This window comes from Tamandua tetradactyla, chromosome 2 (genome assembly GCF_023851605.1).
Source record: "Tamandua tetradactyla isolate mTamTet1 chromosome 2, mTamTet1.pri, whole genome shotgun sequence".
Classification (NCBI taxonomy): Eukaryota; Metazoa; Chordata; class Mammalia; order Pilosa; family Myrmecophagidae; genus Tamandua; species Tamandua tetradactyla.
Genome location: NC_135328.1, coordinates 223,985,155 through 224,012,184, shown reverse-complemented (window position 1 = coordinate 224,012,184; position 27,030 = coordinate 223,985,155). Strand labels below are relative to the sequence as shown.

The 27,030-nt window shown below is 39.9% G+C and overlaps 1 protein-coding gene across 6 annotated transcripts in view; it reads right to left on the bottom strand.

Annotated features, from left to right (window-relative positions):
- Positions 1-27,030, bottom strand: part of LOC143675087 (olfactory receptor 4C11-like) — a 48,873-nt gene that overhangs the window by 7,160 nt on the left and 14,683 nt on the right. For 5 of the 6 annotated variants that reach the window (XR_013171360.1, XM_077151651.1, XM_077151649.1 and 2 more), the window contains one exon: positions 240-522. The gene's annotated coding sequence lies outside the window, so the exon portion shown is untranslated. Of the gene's footprint in view, positions 1-239; positions 523-7,531; positions 8,651-27,030 lie in introns of those variants that run through there. The other variant, XR_013171361.1, reaches the window with a different exon arrangement.

Sequence of the window (27,030 nt, the reverse complement as noted above, 5' to 3'; positions counted from 1 at the left end):
TGCCTCCTTCCCTTTGCTCTTGTTTTAATCAAAATTGGCCTGAGACAGGGCTGCATAAAGCAAAGCCCAGTGAAAGTTGAGGAGCCCAGAAACATCAGAATCTTCACATGTCTGTGAGAAATTGCCTCAGAAACTTATATTCCTCATTAGACACAATTAGATGATGTCAACTTCTCTAAAAGCTTTTCCTAAATTTGAGGCAAGGAAAAGGAAACATTTCAGCTGGACTACAAACTTACCTTTCTTCTGCATGCAAAGGTTTGGCATGGCATCCAATAGAGAGCCCATAGTTTTCTCATTGCAGATCTGGTTCACTTTTGAAGATAAGTCATACACAGTGCATTATAACAAGCAGATTATACTTCAGAGAAAAGTCATTATTGCTTTACATTTCAGGAGCTATGGGGAGGGAAGATGGCACAGAGAGCCAACCGTTCCTAGAATGCTTTAGTAGATCCCATGAAAGAGGCTGTGATACTGTTAACAGGAAATTTAAGTTCCTACTTCTGCTCTCAGGCATTTCTGGAAAAAAAGATAGCATTCTAATTATTCTTTGGTAGAAACATCTCTAAAGCCAACTCTATTATGCTAAAACATTCCCTAACTGATCAATTAAACATTTTTCCTCCATTGGATATTTATAGGATTTCGCCAAAGTTCATAAATGCTCAGTGCTTCCATTCAGACCCCAGAGTTTCAAGATATAGACTGTCCCCTCCTATCCCTGAAGGATTTGCTCAGTGAGCTACTTAGCATTGTTAGTCAAGTGCACAGAAAAACATGGGACCAATTAATCCCAGGCTAGGATCAAAAGGCAGATTTCATACTCCGAATCCTCGTCTCCTCCTCTCCCGTCCCGAGGGACATCTTCCATGTCAGTGAGCAGGCACTCAGATCATGACTAACATAAAGAATAAAAGATGTGAAAGTACATTGAGAAAGATTATGGTTCAATTCAGTGAATATGCTTACTACAATCAGAATTGTCCTTATTTGAAAAAACGTATGATTTTCTCCCCATGTTTTCAGGAGGAAGAAAGACCACATTGCAGGCTTCAAAAAAGGGACCAGTTTTCAAATAAAGACTTAATAATCTGGTATTTCTGGCTCTTTGGCTCAAAGTTTCTAGGAGTGACTTTGAGCTTACTTTGGACCAGAAGAATCCAGATTCCGTAGTGCCAGAACTGATTCGTCACAAAACCGATCAGTCATCAATCAGGAGCAAAGCCTTAGACTTGGATCAGACATATGAAAAAAACACAAACAAAAGTAAACTACAAGGGGAGAGACAAAGCTCCAGATGCAAAAGGATCTGGTTTATAAGCTGAACTTCAGAGAACAGAAGTGAGGAGTAGGCATGGGCTCCCACGAATCTAGTCACACTTGATGAACTGTCCCCATGTGAATGTGTCACAAAATTAGTGGGTTTTTTTTTTTTTTTATTAAATCTCTCCAGAATAGGGTGCAAATCCTTGGTTAATATTCATTCTTTTTTTTTTTATTAATTAAAAAAAGACTTAACAAAACAATTAGAAATCATTCCAATCTACATGTACAATCAGTAATTCTTAATAACATCACATAGTTGCATATTCATCATTTCTTAGTACATTTGCATCGATTTAGAAAAAGAAATAAAAAGACAACAGAATACAGAATAAGAATTAAAACAATAATAGAAAGAAAAAAACAAAAAACAAAAACAAAAACAAAAACAAAAAACCTATACCTCACATGCAGCTTCATTCAGTGTTTTAACATAATTGCATTACAATTGGGTAGTATTGTGCTGTCCATTTCTGAGTTTTTATATCCAGTCCCGTTGTACAGTCTGTATCCCTTCAGCTCCAATTACCCCTTCTCTTTTTTTTTTTAATTAATGGAAAAAAAGAAATTAACCCAACATTTAGAGATTATACCATTCTACATATGCAATCATTAATTCTTAACATCATCACATAGATGCATGATCATCATTTCTTAGTACATTTGCATTGGTTTAGAAGAACTAGCAACATAACCGAAAAAGATATAGAATGTTAATATAGAGAAAAAAATAAAAGTAATAATAGTAAAATCAAAACAAAACAAAACAAAAACCTATAGCTCAGATGCAGCTTCATTCAGTGTTTTAACATGATTACTTTACAATTAGGTATTATTGTGCTGTTCATTTTTGAGTTTTTGTATCTAGTCCTGTTACCCCGTCTGTATCCCTTCAACTCCAATTGGCCATTATCTTACCCTGTTTCTACCTCCTGCTGGACTCTGTTATCAAGGACATATTCCAAATTTATTCTCGAATGTCTGTTGACATCAGTGGGACCATACAGTATTTGTTCTTTAGTTTTTGGCTAGACTCACTCAGCATAATGTTCTCTAGGTCCATCCATGTTATTACATGCTTCATAAGTTTATCCTGTCTTAAAGCTGCATAGTATTCCATCGTATGTATATACCACAGTTTGTTTAGCCACTCTTCTGTTGATGGAGATTTCGGCTGTTTCCATCTCTTTGCAATTGTAAATAACGCTGCTATAAACATTGGTGTGCAAGTGTCCGTTTGTGTCTTTGCCCTTAAGTCCTTTGAGTAGATTCCTAGCAATGGTATTGCTGGGTCGTATGGCAATTCTATATTCAGCTTTTTGAGGAACCGCCAAACTGCCTTCCACAGTGGTTGCACCATTTGACATTCCCACCAACAGTGGATAAGTGTGCCTCTTTCTCCGCATCCTCTCCAGCACTTGTCATTTTCTGTTTTGTTGATAATGGCCATTCTGGTGGGTGTGAGATGATATTTCATTGTGGTTTTGATTTGCATTTCTCTAATGCCCAGGGACATTGAGCATCTCTTCATGTGCCTTTTGGCCATTTGTATTTCCTCCTCTGAGAGGTGTCTGTTCAAGTCGTTTTCCCATTTTGTAATTGGGTTGGCTGTCTTTTTGTTGTTGAGATGAACAATCTCTTTATATATTCTGGATACTAGGCCTTTATCTGATATATCATTTCCAAATATTGTCTCCCATTGTGTAGGCTGTCTTTCTACTTTCTTGATGAAGTTCTTTGATGCACAAAAGTGTTTAATTTTGAGGAGTTCCCATTTATTTATTTCCTTCTTCAGTGCTCTTGCTTTAGGTTTAAGGTCCATAAAACCGCCTCCAGTTGTAAGATCCATAAGATATCTCCCAACATTTTCCTCTAACTGTTTTATGGTCTTAGACCTAATGTTTAGATCTTTGATCCATTTTGAGTTAACTTTTGTATAGGGTGTGAGAGATGGGTCTTCTTTCATTCTTTTGCATATGGATATCCAGTTCTCTAGGCAGCACTTACTGAAGAGACTGCTCTGTCCCAGGTGAGTTGGCTTGACTGCCTTATCAAAGATCAAATGTCCATAGATGAGAGGGTCTATATCTGAGCACTCTATTCGATTCCATTGGTCGATATATCTATCTTTATGCCAATACCATGCTGTTTTGACCACTGTGGCTTCATAATATGCCTTAAAGTCAGGCAGCGCGAGACCTCCAGCTTCGTTTTTTTTCCTCAAGATGTTTTTAGCAATTCGGGGCACCCTGCCCTTCCAGATAAATTTGCTTATTGGTTTTTCTATTTCTGAAAAATAAGTTGTTGGGATTTTGATTGGTATTGCATTGAATCTGTAAATCAATTTAGGTAGGATTGACATCTTAACTATATTTAGTCTTTCAATCCATGAACACAGTATGCCCTTCCATCTATTTAGGTCTTCTGTGATTTCTTTTAGCAGTTTTTTGTAGTTTTCTTTATATAGGTTTTTTGTCTCTTTAGTTAAATTTATTCCTAGGTATTTTATTCTTTTAGTTGCAATTGTAAATGGGATTCGTTTCTTGATTTCCCCCTCCGCTTGTTCATTACTAGTGTATAGAAATGCTACAGATTTTTGAATGTTGATCTTGTAACCTGCTACTTTACTGTACTCATTTATTAGCTCTAGTAGTTTTGTTGTGGATTTTTCCGGGTTTTCGACGTATAGTATCATATCGTCTGCAAACAGTGATAGTTTTACTTCTTCCTTTCCAATTTTGATGCCTTGTATTTCTTTTTCTTGTCTAATTGCTCTGGCTAGAACCTCCAACACAATGTTGAATAATAGTGGTGATAGTGGACATCCTTGTCTTGTTCCTGATCTTAGGGGGAAAGCTTTCAATTTTTCCCCATTGAGGATGATATTAGCTGTGGGTTTTTCATATATTCCCTCTATCATTTTAAGGAAGTTCCCTTGTATTCCTACCTTTTGAAGTGTTTTCAACAGGAAAGGATGTTGAATCTTGTCAAATGCCTTCTCTGCATCAATTGAGATGATCATGTGATTTTTCTGCTTTGATTTGTTGATATGGTGTATTACATTAATTGATTTTCTTATGTTGAACCATCCTTGCATACCTGGGATGAATCCTACTTGGTCATGATGTATAATTCTTTTAATGTGTTGTTGGATACGATTTGCTAGAATTTTGTTGAGGATTTTTGCATCTATATTCATTAGAGAGATTGGCCTGTAGTTTTCTTTTTTTGTAATATCTTTGCCTGGTTTTGGTATGAGGGTGATGTTGGCTTCATAGAATGAATTAGGTAGTTTTCCCTCCACCTCTATTTTTTTGAAGAGTTTGAGGAGAATTGGTACTAATTCTTTCTGGAACGTTTGGTAGAATTCACATGTGAAGCCATCTGGTCCTGGACTTTTCTTTTTAGGAAGCTTTTGAATGACTGATTCAATTTCTTTACTTGTGATTGGTTTGTTGAGGTCATCTATGTCTTCTTGAGTCAAAGTTGGTTGTTCATGTCTTTCCAGGAACCCGTCCATTTCATCTAAATTGTTGTATTTATTAGCGTAAAGTTGTTCATAGTATCCTGTTATTACCTCCTTTATTTCTGTGAGGTCAGTAGTTATGTCTCCTCTTCCATTTCTGATCTTATTTATTTGCATCCTCTCTCTTCTTCTTTTTGTCAATCTTGATAAGGGCCCATCAATCTTATTGATTTTCTCATAGAACCAACTTCTGGTTTTATTGATTTTCTCTACTGTTTTCATATTTTCAATTTCATTTATTTCTGCTCTGATCTTTGTTATTTCTTTCCTTTTGCTTGCTTTGGGATTAGTTTGTTGTTCTTTCTCCATTTCTTCCAAGTGAACAGTTAATTCCTGCATTTTTGCCTTTTCTTCTTTTCTGATATAGGCATTTAGGGCAATAAATTTCCCTCTTAGCACTGCCTTTGCTGCATCCCATAAGTTTTTATATGTTGTGTTTTCATTTTCATTTGCCTCGAGGTATTTACTAATTTCTCTTGCAATTTCTTCTTTGACCCACTCGTTGTTTAAGAGTGTGTTGTTGAGCCTCCAGGTATTTATGAATTTTCTGGCATTCCGCCTATTATTGATTTCCAACTTCATTCCTTTATGATCCGAGAAAGTGTTGTGTATGATTTCAATCTTTTTAAATTTGTTAAGACTTGCTTTGTGACCCAGCATATGGTCTATCTTTGAGAATGATCCACGAGCACTTGAGAAAAAGGTGTATCCTGCTGTTGTGGGATGTAATGTCCTATAAATGTCTGTTAAGTCTAGCTCCTTTATAGTAATATTCAGATTCTCTATTTCTTTATTGATCCTCTGTCTAGATGTTCTGTCCATTGATGAGAGTGGTGAATTGAAGTCTCCAACTATTATGGTATTTGTGTCTATTTCCCTTTTCAGTGTTTGCAGTGTATTCCTCACGTATTTTGGGGCATTCTGGTTCGGTGCGTAAATATTTATGATTGTTATGTCTTTTTGTTTAATTGTTCCTTTTATTAGTATATAGTGTCCTTCTTTGTCTCTTTTAACTGCTTTACATTTGAAGCCTAATTTGTTGGATATTAGTGTAGCCACTCCTGCTCTTTTCTGGTTGTTATTTGCATGAAATATGTTTTCCCAACCTTTCACTTTCAACCTATGTTTATCTTTGGGTCTAAGATGTGTTTCCTGTAGACAGCATATAGAAGGATCCTGTTTTTTAATCCATTCTGCCAATCTATGTCTTTTGATTGGGGAATTCAGTCCATTAACATTTAGTGTTATTACTGTTTGGATAATATTTTCCTCTACCATTTTGCCTTTTGTATTATATATATCATATCTGACTTTCCTTCTTTCTACACTCTTCTCCATACCTCTCTCTTCTGTCTTTTCGGTTCTGACTCTAGTGCTCCCTTTAGTATTTCTTGCAGAGCTGGTCTCTTAGTCACAAATTCTCTCAGTGACTTTTTGTCTGAGAATGTTTTAATTTCTCCCTATTTTTGAAGGACAATTTTGCTGGATATAGGAGTCTTGGTTGGCAGTTTTTCTCTTTTAGTAATTTAAATATATCATCCCACTGTCTTCTAGCCTCCATGGTTTCTGCTGAGAAATCTACACAAAGTCTTATTGGGTTTCCCTTGTATGTGATGGATTGTTTTTCTCTTGCTGCTTTCAAGATCCTCTCTTTCTCTTTGACCTCTGACATTCTAACTAGTAAGTGTCTTGGAGAACGCCTATTTGGGTCTAATCTCTTTGGGGTGCGCTGCACTTCTTGGATCTGTAATTTTAGGTCTTTCATAAGAGTTGGGAAATTTTCAGTGAAAATTTCTTCCATTAGTTTTTCTCCTCCTTTTCCCTTCTCTTCTCCTTCTGGGACACCCACAACACGTATATTTGTGTGGTTCATATTGTCCTTGAGTTCCCTGATACCCTGTTCAAATTTTTCCATTCTTTTCCCGATAGTTTCTGTTTGTTTTTGGAATTCAGATGTTCCATCCTCCAAATCACTAATTCTATCTTCTGTCTCTTTGAATCTATCATTGTAGGTATCCATTGTTTTTTCTATCTTTTCTACTTTGTCCTTCACTTCCATAAGTTCTGTGATTTGTTTTTTCAGTTTTTCTATTTCTTCTTTATGTTCAGCCCATGTCTTCTTCATGTCCTCCCTCAATTTATCGATTTCGTTTTTGAAGAGGTTTTCCATTTCTGTTCGTACATTCAGCATTAGTTGTCTCAGCTCCTGTATCTCATTTGAACTATTGGTTTGTTCCTTTGACTGGGCCATATTTTCAATTATTTGAGCGTGATCCATTATCTTCTGTTGGCGTCTGCGCATTTAGACAGATTTCCCTGGGTATTGGATCCAAAAGTTTGGAAGATTTTTCTGTGAAATCTCTGGGTTCTGTTTTTCTTATCTTGCCCAGTAGGTGGCGCTCGTGGTACACGTTTGTCTGCGGGTCCCACCAGTACAAGGTGCTGTGGGACCTTAAACTTTGGAAAACTCTCGCCGTCCGGGAGGTTCGCTAGCCGAAGCGGCTTGAGCCGGCCCGGGGTCCGAACGCAGGGAGGGTTGCTGGCCGCCGCAGCCCAGGAAAGAGCCCGTCAGAATTTCCTAGTCGGCCTGGGGCAACAAGCGTGGTGGGAGGGCGCCAGCGGCAGTGGCCCGCCCGGGAGAGTGCACGTTCCTGGGGAGTCACGGGTTTGGAAGGGGCCTCCCCCACCCGTCACCATTCTCCGCGGGCTGGGGATTTCTGATCCAATTCTCTCAGTTGGTCCGGGGGGCCGCGCGTGGTGTGGGCGCCAGCCGCCTTGGTTTGAGGGGACCGCCTCTCCAATTCTCCCAGCCGGCCCGGGAAGGGGGAAGGGAGTGACTCCGGCCGCTTGCCGCCCCGCCCGGTGAGGCCTGCGCGCCTCAGCGATCTCACCCGAGCTGCTTCTCTCAGCCAGCCAGCCGTTCCAGGATGGGGTATGCTGTCTTTTTTATCTCTGTTGTGGCTTTGGGCGCTTTCTGTATTGTTTCTACTCCCCTAGTAGCTGTCCTGGAGAAGAAACTAAGATCCGCACGTCTTACTAAGCCGCCATCTTCCAGGAAGTCAATCAGGTTTTTGTGTCCTTTTCTCATTTTGCTTTCTTCCCCAAGAATCCTACTGAGGAATGATTATATTATCTACATGAGGACAGCACATTTTCTCTTTTATGTCAATCAAGTTTATTAAAACACATGATTTTCAAGTGGAATTTTCCACTCAGTTGCTTCAACTCAGTTTTTTATGCCGTAATTTTCCATGGCATTTTAAAATGTGCACTATTCAAAGCACAAATAAGAGGGTTGAGCCAGGGATTCCCTGGCTCAGGATTCCCAATAGTGTAAAACAGTCACCATCTTGTCCACAGAAAATGTGGTTGGGGGGGTGAGCATATGCAAATATATGTGGAGCAAAGAATGAGGTGACCATGATTATGTGGGAAGGGCAAGTGAAAATAGCTCCCCTTCTTCATTCTGCACTCTAGTTTCTTAGGGAATGGAAGATTAAAATATAGGAGATCATCAGGGTTGTATAACTCACCATGCATATTGCACCACTATTAAAAATCATCAGTACATTTATGGCAAAGGTATCTATGCAAGCAAGTTTCATCAACGGCTGCCACAGAAGTCATTTTGGAGCTAAGATAATCTGTGCTGAAGAATGGACAAAAGATCCCACACAGCTCAGATTCACCAATGCACAACTGAGATGTTGGCTCATGATGACTGTGTACCACAGAGGATTGCAAATGGTAACATAATGACCAAAGAAATTGAGGATGAGCCACAGAGCCTCCAGACACCTAAAAAAGTGAAGTACAAAGGTCTGAGTGAGGCAAACTTTGTAGGAGATGACTTTCTCCTAAGACACAGCACCTACAATCAACCTGGGAGACATGGTTGTGGAGAAACAGGCATTAGCAAAGGATAAGTAGAAAAGACAAAAATGCATGGATGTCCCAAGAATCTGTCTGTATCTTATGGTCATCCCAATAAGGAAATTCACCAATGGAGTTACAAGGTCAATAAACAAGAAGACCACAAACACTATCTCCTCCTTTAGGACATCCTGCATTAACCCCAGCAGAATGAATACATTCACACTGCTATTAAGGTACATGGTCACAGTGGGTGTAGAAAGGACTCAGCTAAGAATGGCTTATTTGCAAAGAAAACTGAGAAAGTTGTCATTTAACAAGAGTAGTGGGCTTGAATTCTTCATTACTACCCATATTTCAATTTTATGACTACAATAATCCAGTGGTTCCCAATGTTTTCCACATGTTATGATAGAACGGACAATTTTTTTGAAAATGTTAATAACCCTACTATATCCACTGGGCCTTCCTGTAAGAGACAAATATTATTTTTGCAAAACAAAAACACACAAGTGGTGGACTGTGTTTTCTGACAAGGACTAAGAACTGCTCATGTTGCTTTACTAACTTGAATAAGTCAATTCAATGTCATAAATTGTTTACTTCATCTGCAAACTACAGATTCTAATGGCACTTTATTAAGTGTATTATTATATATAATATATATGTATATCGATTTTGGATCTCAATAACTGAAAAACAACATTCCTATATTCTTCAAAAACATTAGATTTGCAGATTCTCTCTCTAGAAAAACATTATATTGCATTCATTAATCTTGACCTTATCAGAGTATGGGTTGGATTAGATTGTAAGAAGAAAATATTTCTCAAATGTTTAGCTCCTCATGACCATAATTTTAACTCCATTATCTTTCAGAAGATATTTGTATCTGCTAAGGTTCTCTAGAGAAACAGAATTAGCAGGAAATATCCATAGATGTAAAATTTATAAGTGTCTCCTATAACCATAGCAACATAGAATACAAAATCCATAGCGCGGGCTGTTAAGCTGATGACTCTACTGAAGTATGTGGACAAACTCCCCAGGCCAAAGCAGGAAGAGAAACTGTCTCTTCTGAAACTTCCTCAAAAGCCTTCCAATGATTAGATTAAATGTCACTCGTTGCAGAAGACACTTCCCTTGTCTGAGTACAAATGCTATCAGCTGTGGATGCAGCCAGTGTGATCATAACAAATGTCCTCATAGCAACAGACAGGCCAGCACTTGTCCAACCAGACAAATGTGCACCTGGCCAAATTGACACATGAACCGGACAATAATAACATTAAGTGTTTGAATAAATCCCTGAAGCTTGCATTATTGAGGGAAATTATTGCGTATATGAAATCATCCATTTTTCATACTAGATGTATGGTATTGAGATTCAGAACCTATGGATCAACATGAAGTACAGCATTTTATATTTATATAAACTAAACAATGTCTTTTCTCACACATGGTTCTATCACAACCTTGTAGAGTTTTTTCTTCTATTCGTTTCTGTTTTAATATAATTCTGAAATGTGTTTCAGTTTTGCCATACAGATATTTCCATTTTCTACACTATTATTGGCTTATACACATACATTTCTATATTAATATCTTCATCAATAGTGTTACCATATAGTTTGATTTTAACATTGGATTGTAAATTACTTTTACCACTTTACAACTAAGAATACATAATATAATTATCCTTTTTAGAAACAAATATCATGAAATGAGTTGAATTGAACAATAAGAATTTATTTGCCCATGATTTAAGGCTAAACAGAACTCCAAATCAAAGTTTCATTAAGAGAATGCTTTCTTCCCAAAGTCAGGTATTCTGGAGCTGTCTGCTGATGATCCTTTGACTTAGCATGTCATGTGGTGAGGCATATAGAAGCTTCTCCTTCATGCTCCTTTTCTCTCTCCCTTTTCTTCCTGGTTCCATTGTTGTTCAGTTTCCAGCTTCCTTTGACATTATCGCTGTGTGTCTTCATTTCATTCCACTTATATAGGACTCCAGAAATAGGATAGAATTAAGGCCCATTCTTATTTCAGTGGGCCACACTTAAACTGAAGTAATCTCATAAAATCACCATAGCTACAATTGACTCATATACACAGGAATGGATTAAATTTGAGAACACATTTTTCTTTGGTACATACACTTTCAATTCACTGCAAGAGAGAACTATTAGCTCCTTTCATACTATTCCAGTTTTTCATGGGCAAAATCATTATGTACTTTATTTCAGTGTCCTTATTATGTATATATAGGACAATTATTTTCCATTGTTTCTGAACATGTGGAAGATGGCAGAGATTTCTCATAGAAATCAAATTTGTTACATTATCTTCTTTGCTTAAGTGGTGTAATTAATATCACTGCTGTATTAGGGTTCTCTAGAGAAACAGAATCAGCAGGAAATATTAGTAAATATAAAATTTATAAAAGTGCTTCACATAACCATGTGAATATAAAGTCGAAAATCAGTAGGTCAGGCTGTGAAGATGGTGATTCTGATGGATGGTCAGGATGAACTCCCCAAGAGAGGCTCACCAGCTGAAGCAAGAAGAGAACCTGTCTCTTCTGAATCCTCCTTTAAAGGCTTCCAGTGATTAGATTAAGTATCACTCATTAAAGAAAACACTCCCTTTGGCTGATTACAAATGAAATCAGCTGCGGATATAGCTGACATGATCATGATTTAATTCTATGAAATGTCCTCATAACAAAAGAGAGGCCAGCACTTGCCCAACCAGACAAACAGGTGCCACCACCTGGCCAAGTTGACACATGAACCTAACCAAGGCAGCCCACCCTTTGTCAATTTGGCAGCTTAACTTATCATCTTAAACCACACCTAATTTCTAAATAGAAACCAATAAAAGTCACATTTTTTCCTCACCTTACAATAATCAACTGTCCTGCATATAACTGGAAATATATTAAATCTCTCCAGAATAGGGTGCAAGTCCTTGAGTAATATTCATTGTTAAACTTGATATCTTGTAACTAAAATAGTATAACATGAACAAAACAGCATTAGAATCCTTGTTCCTGTAACTGATCACATTGTCGTAGTTCATATTTATCACTACCTTCTTCCACTACCCATTCCATGTTCCCTTTACCCTCAGCAAGCACTTCAGTTAGCTGTGGTTCTTTGCCTGCTGGAGTGACCCAAACCTTCATTCCTGAAGTTTCAGAGCCATTGCTAGCCCTGCCTGGATTGGGTTGTTGCAGTTCTCCATTGATTTTTAGTAACAGGGCATGGTAATACTAAAAGACACCATAGGGATCTCCTATATTCCAGGAAAACTCTTTTTACTTCTATTGTGTAGTTGCAGTCCTATTTCCCCCTGATAGTCACGGTCAATCACCCCAGCCATAATGTAATCCCTTCTCGGCTTGTTGATCCAGGGGCATGAGTAGCCCAAAGCGACCAGGTGGCAGTCTAAGATACCAGTTTGATGGAATCTTTATTTCTCTTGGTGGAAGCACTTCCCTTTTGAAACTAAAACCTGTAGACCAGCAGAGCTCAGGGCCACAGGGACAGGAAGCAAAAAGATTCCTAGTGGATCACTAGCGGTAATAGTGAGTGGTGCCACTCCCATTTCCATCCCTTGGGTCCTGGATCCATCGATCCTGGCAGTGGGTGAAACAGCACCATATATCGGATGCTGATTCAGAGCAAACAAAACTTCCTTGAGAACATTACCCCAGCCCTTCAAGGTATTGCCACCTAGTTGGCACTGTAATTGAGTTTTCAAAAGGCTGTTACACTGTTCTATCAATCCATCTGCTTCTGGATGATGGTGAACATGGTAAAACCAGAGAATAACATGAGCTTGTTCCCATTCCCACACTTCCTTTTCTGTGAAGTGTTTTCCCTGATCAGAAGCAATATTGTGTGGCATACCATGGCAATGGATAAGTCATTCTGTAGGCCCACAAATTGCAGTTTTGGCAGAAACATTGCATGCAGGGAAAGCAAACCTATATTCAGAGTATGTGTCTATTCCAGTTAGTATAAATCACTGCCGTGAAGGGAGTGGTCCAATGTAATCAACCTGCCAGCATGTATCCAGCTGATCACCTCAAAAAATGGTGCTACATTGGGGGCTGAGTGCAGGTGTTTGGTGCTGGCAGGTTGGGCACTCAACAGTGGCTGTAGCCAGGTCAGCCTTGGTGAGTGGAAGTCCATGTTGCTGAGCCTATGCACAACCTCCATCCCTACCACCATGAGTACTTTGTTCATGAGCCCACCGGGCAATAGCAGAAGTTGCTATGGAAAGAGGCTGAGGAGTATCCACAGAACAGGTCATTCTATCCACTTCATTATTAAAACCTTCCTCTGCTGAAGTCACCTTCTGGGGTGCATTCACATGGGACACAGATAGCTTCATGATTTTAGCCCACTCAGGAAGGTCTATCTATATACCTCTTCTCCAGTCTTCTTTATCACCAATTTTCCAATTATGATCTTTCCAAGTCCCTGACCAACCAGCCAAACCATTAGCAACAGCCCATGAGTCAGTATACAAATGCACCTCTGGCCAGTTCTCCTTCCAAGCACAATGAACAGCCAGGAGCACTGCTGGAAGCTCTGCCCACTGGGAGGACTTCTTCTCACCACTTTCCTTCAAGGACACTTGAAGGGGTTGTAGTGCTGCAGCTGTCCACTTCTGGGTGGTACCTGCATATCGTGCTGAACCATCTGTAAACCAGGCCCAAGTTTTCTTTTCCTCAGTCAACTCACTGTAAGGAACTCTCCAAGAGGCCATAGCTCTCGTCTGGGAAAGAGAAAGTAATGTGGCAGGAGTGGAGACCATGGGAATTTGGGCAGCTTCCTCATGTAACTAACTTGTGCCTTCAAGACCTTCTCTGGCCCTATCTTGTATATACCATTTCCATTTTATGATGGAGTGCTGCTGCACATGACCAACTTTATGGTGTGGTGAGTCAGACAATACCCAGCTCATGATAGGCACTCAGATCTCATGGTAACTTGGTGGTCCATGGTTAAGCATTCAGTCTCTACTTAGGCCCAGGAGCAGGCCAAGGACTGTTTCTCAAAAGGAGAGTAGTTATCTGCCTCAGATGGTAAGGCTTTGCTCCAAAATCTTAAGGGTCTGCATTGTGATTCTCCTATAGGGGCCTGCTAAAAGCTCCAAACAGCATCTCTAGTTGCCACTGACAGCTGCAGCACCATTGGATCTGCTGGATCATACAGCCCAAGTGGCAGAGCAGCTTGTACAGAAACCTGGACCTGTCACAGAGCCCCCTCTTGTTCAGGTCCACATTCAAAATTAGCTATTTTTCTGATCATTCAATAAATGGGTCAGAGTAGCATACTCAAATGAGGAATACATTGTCGCTATAATCCAAAGAGACCAACTAAGCATTGCGCCTCTTTTTTAGTTGTAGGAGAGGCCAAATGCAGCAACTTATCCTTCATCTAAAAGAGATAGCTTGACATACCCCACACCACTGGACACCTAGAAATTTCACTAAGGTGGAAGGTCCCTGTATTTTTGTTGGATTTATCTCTCATCCTCTGACACACAAATGCCTTACCAGTAAGTCTAGAGTAGTTGCTATTTCTTGCTCACTAGATCCAATCAACATGATATTATCAATATAATGGACCAAGGTGATGTCTTGTGTGAGGGAGAAATGATAAAGGTCCCTATGGACAAGATTATGACATAGGACTGGAGAGCTGATATACCTCTGAGGTAGGACAGTGAAAGTATATTGCTGACCTTGCCAGATGAAAGCAAACTGTTTCTGGCAGTCCTTACTAACAGCTATTGAGAAAAAAGCATTTGTCAGATCAAGAGCTGCATATCAGGTACCAGGGGATGTACTGATTTGCTCAAGCAATGATACCACATCTGGAAGAGCAGCTGCAATTGCAGTTACCACCCAGTTGAGCTTATGATAATCCACTGTCATCCTGCAAGACCTATCTGTTTTCTGCACACATCAAATAGGAGAGTTGAACGGGGATGTTGTGGGAATCACCACATCTGCATCCTTCAAGTCCTTAATAGTGGTAGTAATCGCTGCTATCCCTCCAGGAATCCAGCATTGCTTCTGATTTACTATTTTGTTGGTAGGCACAGTTCTAGCGGCTTCCACTTGGCTTTTCCCATCATAATATCTCTCACTGTATGGATGAGAGAGCCATTATGGGGATTCTGCCAGTTGCTCAATATGCCTATTCCAATTATACATTTTGGAACTGGGGAAATAACTACAGAATGAGTCTAGATGCCCACTGGACCCACTGTGAAATGGACCTGAGCTAAAATTCCATTGATCACCTGACCTCCATAAGTCACTCTCTGACTGGTGAACCAGAGTTCATTTTGAGTACCCTGGAATTAATGTCACTTCTGAACCAGTGTCTAATAATCCCCAAAATATCTGATCATTTCCTTTTCCCCAGTGCACAGTTACCCTGGTAAAAGGCTGTTGGTCTCCTTGGGGAAGTCTTGGAGGAAGAGTAACAGTATAAATTTGTGGCAGTGTAACAGGGTTCTCCCCCAAAGGAACCTGGGCTCCCCTTCATTCAAGGGGCTCTGGGTCTGTAAACTGTCTCAAGTCTGAAAACTGATTAAGAGGCTGTGACTCTCTGTTTTTGCAATTCAAGTTAGACTTCTGTTCACTTGACCTAGACCTGTTTTGTTTATATAGCTCAAACAAGTATTTAGTAGACTGCCCATCTATTGCATTACTAGATTTCCCACGATTAACTAGCCAACACCGCAAATCTCTGAAAGTCAGGTTATTTTGACTCCTGCTTTGAGTTTGCTGTCTATTATCATAGCCACATCTACCCTGTGTTTGGTGATTAAGTCCTGCAACCAGGCTTCTGCCAACTCAGGATCTGCTCATCCCCATTGTATTTAAGGATTCCAGTTCAGTGACAGCAGTTCCTGCAGTTAGAAGAAGTGCAACTACAGAGTTCTTCAGGGACAATGTTATTAGTCTTACAAATTTATTTCTTACTGTTCTGGTAAAAGGTGCATATTCTAGACATTCCTGGGGTGTAAGTGCAGGCTTTGCATGATAAATCCAGCATCTAACATTATGATTTCTCTAAGCATCTGGATCCCTTCATCTACATTATACTAGGGCAGTTCTGGCATTTCAACCTCAGGTAATGTTGGCTATCTTTTGATCAGTGTTTCAGCCAACCATCCAAACAACCTGTTACTGCCTTTTCTAACCCCTCGAGCTATAACATTGGATGCAGAATCTCTGCTTCGTGGAGCCATATCAATAAATTCAGCCTGATCCAGCCTTATATTCCTCCCACCATTATCCCACACCCTTAAAATCCATTGCCACACATATTCTCCTGAATTCTGTCTATATAAGTTGGAAAATCACATAGTTCTTTTAGAGTATAACATACTTCCTCATGTCTGATACTTTGTACTTCACCTTTAGGGGCCTGTTGTGACTTCAATCTAGTTATAGGTCTGGAAGAAATGAGGGGTGGTGGGGGTAGGTCATGAAAAGAATTAGATGTATATTCCAAGCCATTTGCTTCAAGACATTCATTTGCAATTTCATCTGGTGAAACCAGATTAATCACTCTAGGGCAAATCCCTTCAGGTGGAGGTTGGGTGGCCAACTCCTCAAGGCAGACTGGAGGTGGGGCAGCTGTGTCCTCAAGACAGACTATTACAGAGTTACCTAGAGAAGAGTCAGTGTGACCTAGGGTTTCAACTTCTCCGCTCACATCATTACAAATCCATATGTCACCATCCCATTTTTCAGGATCCAACTCCTTTCCCATCAGTGCCCTCGTTTTAACAGCAGACATCCTGCCACATTGAGATTTCAGTTTATGTTGCAATGTTGCTACTCTAACAATAAGATTCTGAGTCTGATTTTCAGATATCTCAAGTCTATGGCTACAAGAAATAAGATTTTCCTTCAGGACATTCACAGAAACGTCTACATCTGTCAGACGGCGTTTAAGCTTCTCATTTGAAGCCTTAAGCCCATCCCTTTCACTCTTTAATGTATCCAGTGTATCTGACAACAACAAGCCAACTTCTCTATACTTCCTATTTCCACAAAACTCTTTCCCCAGAGTCTGACTCTTTATAACCAAAGCATTAGAAGAATTAAATGGTGATATTTTGACTATCTCTTTTGACAACTCACCCCTTGGATTGGCAATGTCATTCTGATTATGGGAATCGGAAGCCTTAGTGGCTTTGAGTCCAGTCAGAGTACAAAACCATTCATAAAAATACATTTTTAAGATTCTATTTCTTAATAACCACTCCTGGTACCAAGTTGTATTAGTTAGGGTTCTCTAGAGAAACAGAATCAATAGGAAATATTTGTAAATATAAAATTTTTAAAAGTGGCTCACATAATTCTGGGAACATAGGGTCCAAAATATGTAGAGTAACCTGTGAAGCTGATGATTCCGTTGGAGAATTTGGATGAACTCCACAGGAGAGGCTCACTGGCTGAAGCAGGAAGAGAAACTGTCTCTTCTGAATCCTCCTTAAAAGGCTTCCAGTGATTAGATTAAGCATCACTCATTAAAGAAGACACTTCCTTTGGCTGATTACAAATGAAATCATTGCGGATATAGCTGATGTAATCATGACTTAATTCTATGAAATGTCCTTATAGCAAAAGACAGGCCAGGATTTGCCCAACCAGACAAACAGGCACCACCACCTGGTCAAGTTGACACATGAACAGACCATGAAAACAGCATTAATTTCTTTGATTACCAATGATAGCATATTTTTGTAGATTTGTACTTCATACATTTCATTTGTCCTAAATTATGTATAACTTTGGCCAATCAATTTTTCAATGCCCCTCATTATTGAGGCATTCTCTTTTTTTTTTCATTCTTATAGAGTAAAACCTGTCAAAATTTTTTCCCTTTGCAGTTTAGGACATTATTGCTATTACCAAAGTTAAAATTTTTACATTGTCTTACATTATTTCTTTACAGTTTAATATTAATCTCAGGTGATCTAGAATTTATTTTAGTATTAGTTTTGAGATATTTTCCTTATTTGATTAATCACTACTCCAACAATGAGTCAATAACTCTATCAAGTCAATTATCATGTACGTACTAAGAAATTTCTCAGATCTGTCGTAGATGTCACAGAAAGATGTCCTCAACTTCTTTACAATTGACATGGAAGGATAACATATCTCTACATAACAACATTAATTACACAGAAATTACATGCAATTGTACAGGATTGTGTCAAATGAATTATGGTTCAAAAAGTAAAGAGATTATTAATGAGAATGCATTAACTGGTCACTAAAGGTTTAAAACTGAGGGAAAAGTAGAATTATGAATTTAAATGTGTGAAACTCAAGTTTCTAACTACGTTTTCTGGAACTCAGGTATTCAATAAACATCTATCTATTTACACTGACAAAAACATTTCAAAAGTCAGAATTCAAAATATCCAAATACTCTAACAAATTTATTTGATCTAAATAAAATCTGAATATTCTTACAGTCTAACTGAAATAATATTAGCTCAATATGATAACACTAATTATATTATTAAACTAGAAACTCTGAATGGCAGTTTCTGTTATCTCCTGCAAGCATAAAATAGAAAATGAATGAATTATTACTCAATTTCTGTTCATTAGGTCATTAATGAAAGCTATAGTCAAAAAATGTATTCTTGGCTGTAAGGAAAGGAACAAAGTAGGTGAGAAATGTGAGAAAAAATATACATAAGAATGGGAGAAGTACACAATGCTTCAAGTAAACATAGAAATGACCGCCAAGAAAGTTACACTCTTATTTTAAAAGTTTTAAGAGACAACGTTTGTGGGCAGACAATGGACAGCCATGACAGCCAGTTCATGTTATACTATATATCTTCCTTTAAATAAGCAAAGGGAAGGTTTTAGGATGTCATGGTATGAACGCAGTGGTTGAACAAAATGAATGCCTTACCGCAAACCAACACCGCCTCAGTTTTATAATTTTTTTCAGTCCTTATTTCTTAACACTCTTGGACTATCTGACCTGTCTGATTTGGGGCAAGAATGGGTCAAATATTGGATCATGCAATTCTCTCTTCCTTAATACCTGCATTTTTAATTTATCTGTAGGTATTTTAACTAGTTCAAATTATAACTGGTCCCAAACATTTTAAACTAGTCCCAAGTATTCTTTTTTTATGGTTAATAAACATATACCCGAACCCCTGTGGCCAATAGTACTATGGGATTTCTTTAATATTTACAGAACTGAACATGATCCTAAATTAAATATTGTTCTTGTACTATGACCTCAAAACTTAAATAGATTTTTATACTTATAATTTTTTGTCCTGGAAATTTTCTTGTAAGCTAAATGTAGCCATTTGCCTTCTTCTTTTTACATGTATGAGTTGAACTGTGATATAAAAAGTTAAGTCTAGGGCGGGCCGCGGTGGCTCAGCGGGCAGGGTGCTTGCCTGCTATGCCGGAGGACCTCGGTTTGATTCCCGGCCCCAGCCCATGTAAAAAACAAACAAACAAACAAAATACAATAAAACAAGAGGATGTTTGGGGATGTTTCCCTTTCTTTCTCCCTTCCTTCCTTCCATCCTTCCTTCCTTCTCTCTGTCTTTCCTTCCCTTCCTCCCTCTCTCTTTAAAAAAAAAAAAAAAAAAAAAAGTTAAGTCTAGAAAAGTTGGGGTGGAATTAGGACATAATGTTCCTCTATAGCTACTCCCTCTAGTATCTATTAGTCATATAAAATGTCAATTCCAACAATCCATACAAATTGCTTCCCAGAAAAGAGAATTCATTAGTAGCAAAATAGAATGCCAGTGAATACTTTAATTTCCTGCCCTTTTACCACAATCAAGTTTATTAAACATTCATGATGGGAAAAATATCAAAGGATCAAACTAGATACATAATGGATAACAATGAAGGGAGGAAAGAGCAAAGAGTCAACGAAGTGAGAGAAGGAAATAACAGAGTGATAATGAGCAGAGAGCAGGAAAGAAGAAGCAGGGGGTATGATACAGAATGATAGGTAGGCTAGAAGTGAGAAAAGTATTTTCAAGGATGATCTGACCAAGTTTTCACCAGAGTTCGCAGCTTTCCTCCAATCCCCAGCACTAACAGTTCCCCCCAAACTGGATAGATATGACATTGTGGACCATGAGCAATGGTAACCACATGTCCTAACCACTTGGGACAATGGTGTAGAAGCAGCCTTAAATATACACTGTTCCTGAAACATCATCATTAACCTTAAGTTCTTCAAGTGTGGGGACCCCCAAGAATAGAAAACTTGTGGGTTGGCCTGAATGCCATAGTACAGTACCCTCCTTTCTGTGACCAGAGTGGCTTCTGAGAGATAGTGTACTTTTGTGTGGAAGCCAGGGAACGTTTAGGACACAGGACCTACAATCACCTTTCCTTTTGGAAATGCTCTCCAAGGGCTCTAGTATTTTGTAGGAGACCAAATGATCACAGATCCTATCAGGTCAGTCTTCAGAAGGAGAAATGAAGAAAATATTATCGATGGAGAAATGAACAAAATATTATAGACTAATGGAAAAGTTATCACCTATGAGCTATGTTGAGCAAATATATGCCTGCTATCTTACAATTTAAATAGTATAAGAGGAACAAAACAGCATTATAGTTCTCATTTCTGTAACTGATCACGTGGTCAAAGTTCATATTTATCACTACCTTCTTCCACTACTCATTCCATGTTCCCTTTACCCTCAGCAAGCACTTCAGCAGGCCGTGGTTCTTTGCCTGGTGAGGTGACCCAAACCTTCATTCCTGAAGTTTCAGAGCCATTGGTAGTCCTGCCTGGATTGGGTTGTTGCAGTTTTGATTTTAATCACAGGGCATGATAGTACTTAAAGATGCCTTAAGGGATCTCCTTTATTCCAAGAAAACACTTCTCTACCCCCATTATGTAGTTGTAGTCCTACTTCCCCCTGATATTCAGGGTCAATCAACCCAGACAATAATGTAATACCCTTCTTGGCTTGTTGATCCAGTGGCATAATATCCCAAAGTGATGAGGTGACAGTCTTAACTTCCAGTTCAATGGAATCGTTGTTGTTTCTCCTGGAGGATGCGCTCCCCATTTTGGAACTAAAACCTGTAGACCAGCAGAGCTCAGTGTCGCAGGGACAGGAAGCAAAAATTTTCCTAGTGGATCACTAGGGGTAATAGTGATAGTGAGTGGTACCATTACCATTTCCACCCCTTGGTTCCTGGACCAATGGATCCTGGCAATGGGAGAAATAGCACCATACAGCAGACGCTGATTCAGAGCATATACAGCTTCCTGGAGAACATTACCCCAGCCTTTCAAGGTATTACCAATTAGTTGACACCATAATTGAGTTTTCAAAAGAACATTCCAGCTTTCTATCAATCCAGCTGCTTCTGGATGATGGGAAACATGGTAAAACCAGAGAATTCCATGAGCATGTGCCCATTCCCGCACTTCATTTGCTTTGAAGTGTGTTCCTTGATCAGAAGCAGTGCTATGTGGAATACTATGACAATGGATAAGGCATTCTGCAAACCGATTTGGTAGAAGTGTTGCGTACAGGGAAAGCAAACCCATATTCAGAGTATGTGTCTATTCCAGTTAGAACAAATCGCTGCCACTTCCATGAAGGGAGTGGTGCAATGTAATCAAGCAGCCACCATGTAGCTGGCTGGTCACCTCGGGGAATGTTGCCATATAGAGGGCTGGTGTGGGTCTCTGTTCTGCTGGCAGATTGGGCACACAGCAGTGGCTGTAGCCAAGTCAGCCTTGGTGAGTGGAAGTCCATGTTGATGAGTCCATGCATAACCTCCATCACTACCACCATGACCACTTTGTTCATGAGCTCATTGGGAAATGACAGGAGTTGCTGGGGAAAGAGGTTGACTGATATCCACAGAATGTGTCATCTTATTCACTTGATTATTAAAACCTTCCTCTGCTGAAGTCACCCTCTGATGTGCATTCACATGGGACACAAATATGTTCATGTTTTTAGCCCACTCAGAAAGCTTTATCCACACACTTCTTCCCCAGACCTCTTTGTCACCAATTTTCCAATTATGGTCTTTCCAAGTCCCTTACCATCCAGCCAAGCCATTAGCAAAAGCCCACAAGTCAGTATACAAATGCACCTCTGGCCAGTTCTCCTTCCAAGCAAAATGTACAGCTGGATGCATTGCTCGAAGTTCTGCTCAGTGGGAGGATTTCTCTTCACCACTGTCCTTCAAGGACACCCCAGAAAGGGGTTGTAAGGCTGCAGTTGTCCACTTTTGGGTGGTACCTGCATATCGTGCTGAACCATCTGTAAACCAGCCCCAAGTTTCCTCTTCCTCAGTCAATTCACTGTAAAGAACTTCCCAAGAGGCCATAGCACTGGTCTATGAAAGAACGTAATGTGGCAGGAGTGGAGACCATGGGCATTTGGGCCACTTCTTCATGTAACTTACTTGTGCCTTCAGAACGTATTCTGGCCCTATCTCATATATACCATTTCTGTTTTACAATAGAGTGCTGCTGTGCACACCCAACTTTATGGCTTGGTGTGTCAGACAACACTCAGCTCATGATAGGCAACTCAGGTCTCATGGTAACTTGGTGGCCCATGGTTAATCGTTCAGTCTCTCCTAAGGCCCAGTAGCAGGTCAAAAGCTGTTTCTCAAAAGGAGGGTAGTGATCTGAAGCAGATGGTAAGACTTTGCTCCAAAATCTGCAGGGTCCGTGTTGTGAGTCTCCTATAGGAGCCTGCCAAAGGCTCCAGACAGCATCTCTATTTACCACCGACACTTCCAGCACCATTGGATCTGCTGGATCATACGGGTCAAGTGGCAGAGCAGCTTGTACAGCAGCCTGGACCTGTCACAGAGCCTCCTCTTGTTCAGGTCCCTGCTCAAAATTAGCAGCTTTTCTGGTCAGTCAATAAATGGGCTGGAGTAGCACACCCAAATGAGGAATATGTTGTCGTGAAAATCCTAAGAGACCAACTAGGCATTGTGCCTCTTTTTTGGTCGTAGGAAGGGCCAGATGCAGCAACTTAGCCTTCACCTTAGAAGGGATATCTCGACATGCCCCACACCACTGGACACCTAGAAATTTCACTGAGGTGGAAGGCCCCTGTATTTTTGTGGGATTTATCTCCCATCCTCTGACACACAAAGGCCTTACCAGTAAGTCTAGAGTAGTTGCTATTTCTTGCTCACTAGATCCAATCAACATGATATTATCAATATAATGGAGCAGTGTGATGTCTTGTGTGAGGGAGAAATGATCATGTTACCTGTGGACAAAATTATGGCATAGGGCTAGAGAGTTGATATACCCCTGAGGTAAGACAGTGAGAGTATATTGCTGACCTTGCCAGCTGAAACCAAACTGTTTTGTTGGTCCTTACTAATAGCTATTGAAATAAAAGCATTTGCCAGATCAACAGCTACATACCAGGTACCAGAGGATGTATTGATTTGCCCAAGCAATGATACCACATCTGGAACAGTAGCTACAATTGGAGTTACCACCTAGTTGAGTTTACAATAATACACTGTCATCCTCCAAGACCCATCTGTTTCCTGCGCAAGCCAAATAGAAGAGTTGAATGGGGATGTGGTGGGAATCACTACCCTTGCATCCTTCCAGTCCTTAAGAGTGGCAGTAATCTCTTCAATCCTCCAGGAATCTGGGATATCTTCCAATTTACTATTTTGCTCAGTAGGGGCAGTTCTAGCAGCTTCCACCTGGCCTTTCCCACCATAATAGCCCTCAATGCATGAGTTAGAGAGCCAATGTGGGGATTCTGCCAGTTGCTCAGTATGTCTATACCAATTATACATTCTGGAACCAGGGAAATAACTACAGGATGGGTCCGGGGGCCCACTGGACCCACTGTGAGATGGACCTGAGCTAAAACTCCATTGATAACCTGGCCCTCATAAGCCCTCACTATGACTGGTGAACCAGAGTGATGTTTTGGGCCCCCTGGGATTAATGTCACTTCTGAACAAGAGTCTACTAATCCCCAAAATATCTGATAATTTCCTTTTCCCCAATGCACAAAATCCCTGGTAAAAGGCTGTCGGTCTAGTTGGGGAAGGCTTGGAGGAAGATTAACAGTATTAATTTGTAGCAGTGTAACAGGGTTCTCCCCCAAAGGAACCTGGGCTCCCCTTCATTTACGGGGCTCTGGGTCTGCAAACTGCTTCAACTCTGGAAATTGATTAAGGGACCGTGACTCTGTGTTTTTGTATTTCAAGTTAGACTTCTGTTCACTTGACCTAGAACTCTTTTGTTTATACAGCTCAAAGAAAAAGTTATTAGATTGTCCTTCTATTGTATTTCTAGGTACCCCATGATTTACTAGCCAATGCCACAAATCTCTGCGAGTCATATAATTTTGACACCTTCTTATAATTTGCTGTCTATTATAATAGCCACGTCTACCTTGTTTTTGGCAATTAATTGCTGCCACCTGGCTTCTGCCAACTCAGGAGCCCATCATCCCCATTGTATTTAAGGCTTCCAGCTCAGTGATGGCAGTTCCTACAGTAATATCTGACCGACAGAGAAATGCAACTACAGAGCTCTTTAGGGATGATGGTGCTAGTCTCACAAATTTATCTCTCACTGTTCTGGTAAAAGGTGCATCCTCTGGACATTCCTGGGGTGTAAGAGCAGGATTTATCATTTGAATGATAAATCGACTCTAACATTCCAGTCTCTCTAAGCCTCTGGATCCCTTCATCTACATTATACCAGGGCAGTTCTGGCATTTCAACCTCCAGCAATGCTGGCCACATTTTGATCCATGTTTCAACCAACCATCCAAAAAAAAAACTGTTAATGCCTTTTCTAAGCCCTTGAGCTATAACACTGAATGCAGAATCTCTGCTTAGTGGGCCCATATCAATAAATTCACCTTGATCAAGTCTTATATTCCTTCCACCATTATCCCACACCCTTCATACCCATTGCCACACATATTCCCCTGATTTCTGTCTATATAAATTGTAGAACTCACACAGCTCTTTTGGAGTATAATGTACCTACTCATGTGTGATACTTTGTACCTCACTTTTAGGGGCCTGTTTGGACTCTAGTCTAGTTATAGGTCTGGAAGAAATGAGGGATGATGGGGGTGGGTCATGAAAAGAATTAGAAATATCTTCCAAGCTATTTCCTTCAGGGCATTCATTTGCAGGTTCATCTGGTGAAACAGGATTAATCATTCTAGGGCAAATCCCTTCAGGAGGAGGTTGGGTGGACAACTCCTCAAGGCAGGCTGCAGGGGGGCAGTTATGTCCTCAGGGAAGACTATTACAGGGTTATCTAGAGAAGACTCAGCAAGACCTAGGGTTTTAACTTCACCCCTGACATCATTATCAATCCATATGTCACCATCCCATTTTTCAGGGTCCCACTCCTTTCCCATCAATGCCCTCACTTTAACGGCAGACACCATGCAACACTGAGATTTCAGTTTACATTGTAAAGTTGCGGCTCTAACAATAAGATTCTGAGTCCGATTTTCAGAGATCTCAAGTCTATGGCTACAGGAAATTAGCTTTTCCTTCAGGATACTCATAGAAACATCTACATCTGTCAGATGGCACTTAATCTTCTCGTTTGAAGCCTTAAGCCAATCCCTTTCACTCCTTAATGTAGCCAGTGTATCTAACAACAACCAGCCAACATATCTATACCTCTTATTTCTACAAAACTCTGTAAAGGTGTCAAAAACATTATCCCCCAGAGCCTGGATTCGTACAAGTGAAGCATGAGGAGAATTGAATGGTGATATTTTGACTATCTCTTTTGCCAACTCACTCCATGGATAGGGAGTGTCATTCTGATTATGGGAATCAGAGTCCTTAGTGCCTTCGAATTGAGTCAGAGTAGAAAACCATTCATAAAAACCCATTTTTAAGATTCTGTTTCTTAAGAACCACTCTTGGTACCAAGATGTATTAGTTAGGGTTCTCTACAGAAACAGAATCAATAGGGAACACTTGCAAATATAATATTTATAAAAGTGTCTCACATGATGGTGGGAATACAGAGTCTTAAATCTCCAGGACAGGCTGTGAAGCTGACTATTCTGATGGAGGGTCTGGACAAAATCCACAGAAAAGGCTCACCAGCTGAGACTGAAAGAGCCTGTCTCTTCTGAATCCTCCTAAAAAGGCTCCCAGTGATCAGATTAAGCATTTCTCATTGCAGAAGACTCTCCCCTTTGACTGATTACAAATGTAATCTGCTGTGAATGCAGCTGACATGATTTAATTCTATGAAATGTCCTCATTGAAGCAGACAGGCCAGCACTTGCCCAACCAGACAAACAGGTACCACCACTTGGCCAAGTTGACACATAAACCTAGCCATGACAGCTTCCAATGAAATATGTTGCTCATTTCTTGAACTAAAATGTACTTAGCAGGTGAATCATATGACATCTGGAAAAAACATGCAAACTATACTTCATTGTGATTTATGATGCCTTCTCTCATAGGAGGTTGTGGGGAGTGGGGAGTTTACACAGAAAGGGCCTCTCCCTGTGGCCCAACTTCATGAGGTTCCTCTCAAGAGGCAACAGGTTAGAGAAGATCATGGTCTATGGCACAGGAGGGTGTGGGGGGTGGGTAATGGAAGATTCTCAATTCAGTGGCAAAATCTCTTTTATGGAAGAAACTGTTCATGTGCTGAGAGAGTGAAATGCCTCCAAGGTCAGCTCCATTCCCACAGGTTTTCATTTGGAAATACATGTGTTAAATGTTTCTATTTCCATTGCATTTATATATTTATAGTAATTCATACAAATGTTTAAAAATTCCATCCCCAACAACTCCAAGGAAACCCTAAATTCCAACCGAGTCCTCAAGGATTGTCCAATGAGCCACTCAGCTCAGACAATGTGAGGGCAAATAGGTATGCAACTAGGTGAGTGAACCTTGAGGACAGTGCGCTGGATGAAATAAGCCAGAAATGAAAACACCAATATTATTATGCCTCACTAGTATGACCAACTATAATGTGCAAACTGTGAGAACTGAATTTGAGAGCCTAAGTTATCAGGTGAAGGCATATTCATAATGTTCATGCAAATGTTCCTAGATTGTAAGCTCTTACAGCAGCCACCTCTGTCCGGGAGTTGTCATTCTTATTTCTAAATTCTGAGATGCTGAGATATTTGTGTACAACCTGTCCATTCCCTGGAAATTTGGGTATTTGTATGACACCTGAGACTCAGGGATAGAGTTCTGCAGTTATAAAAGT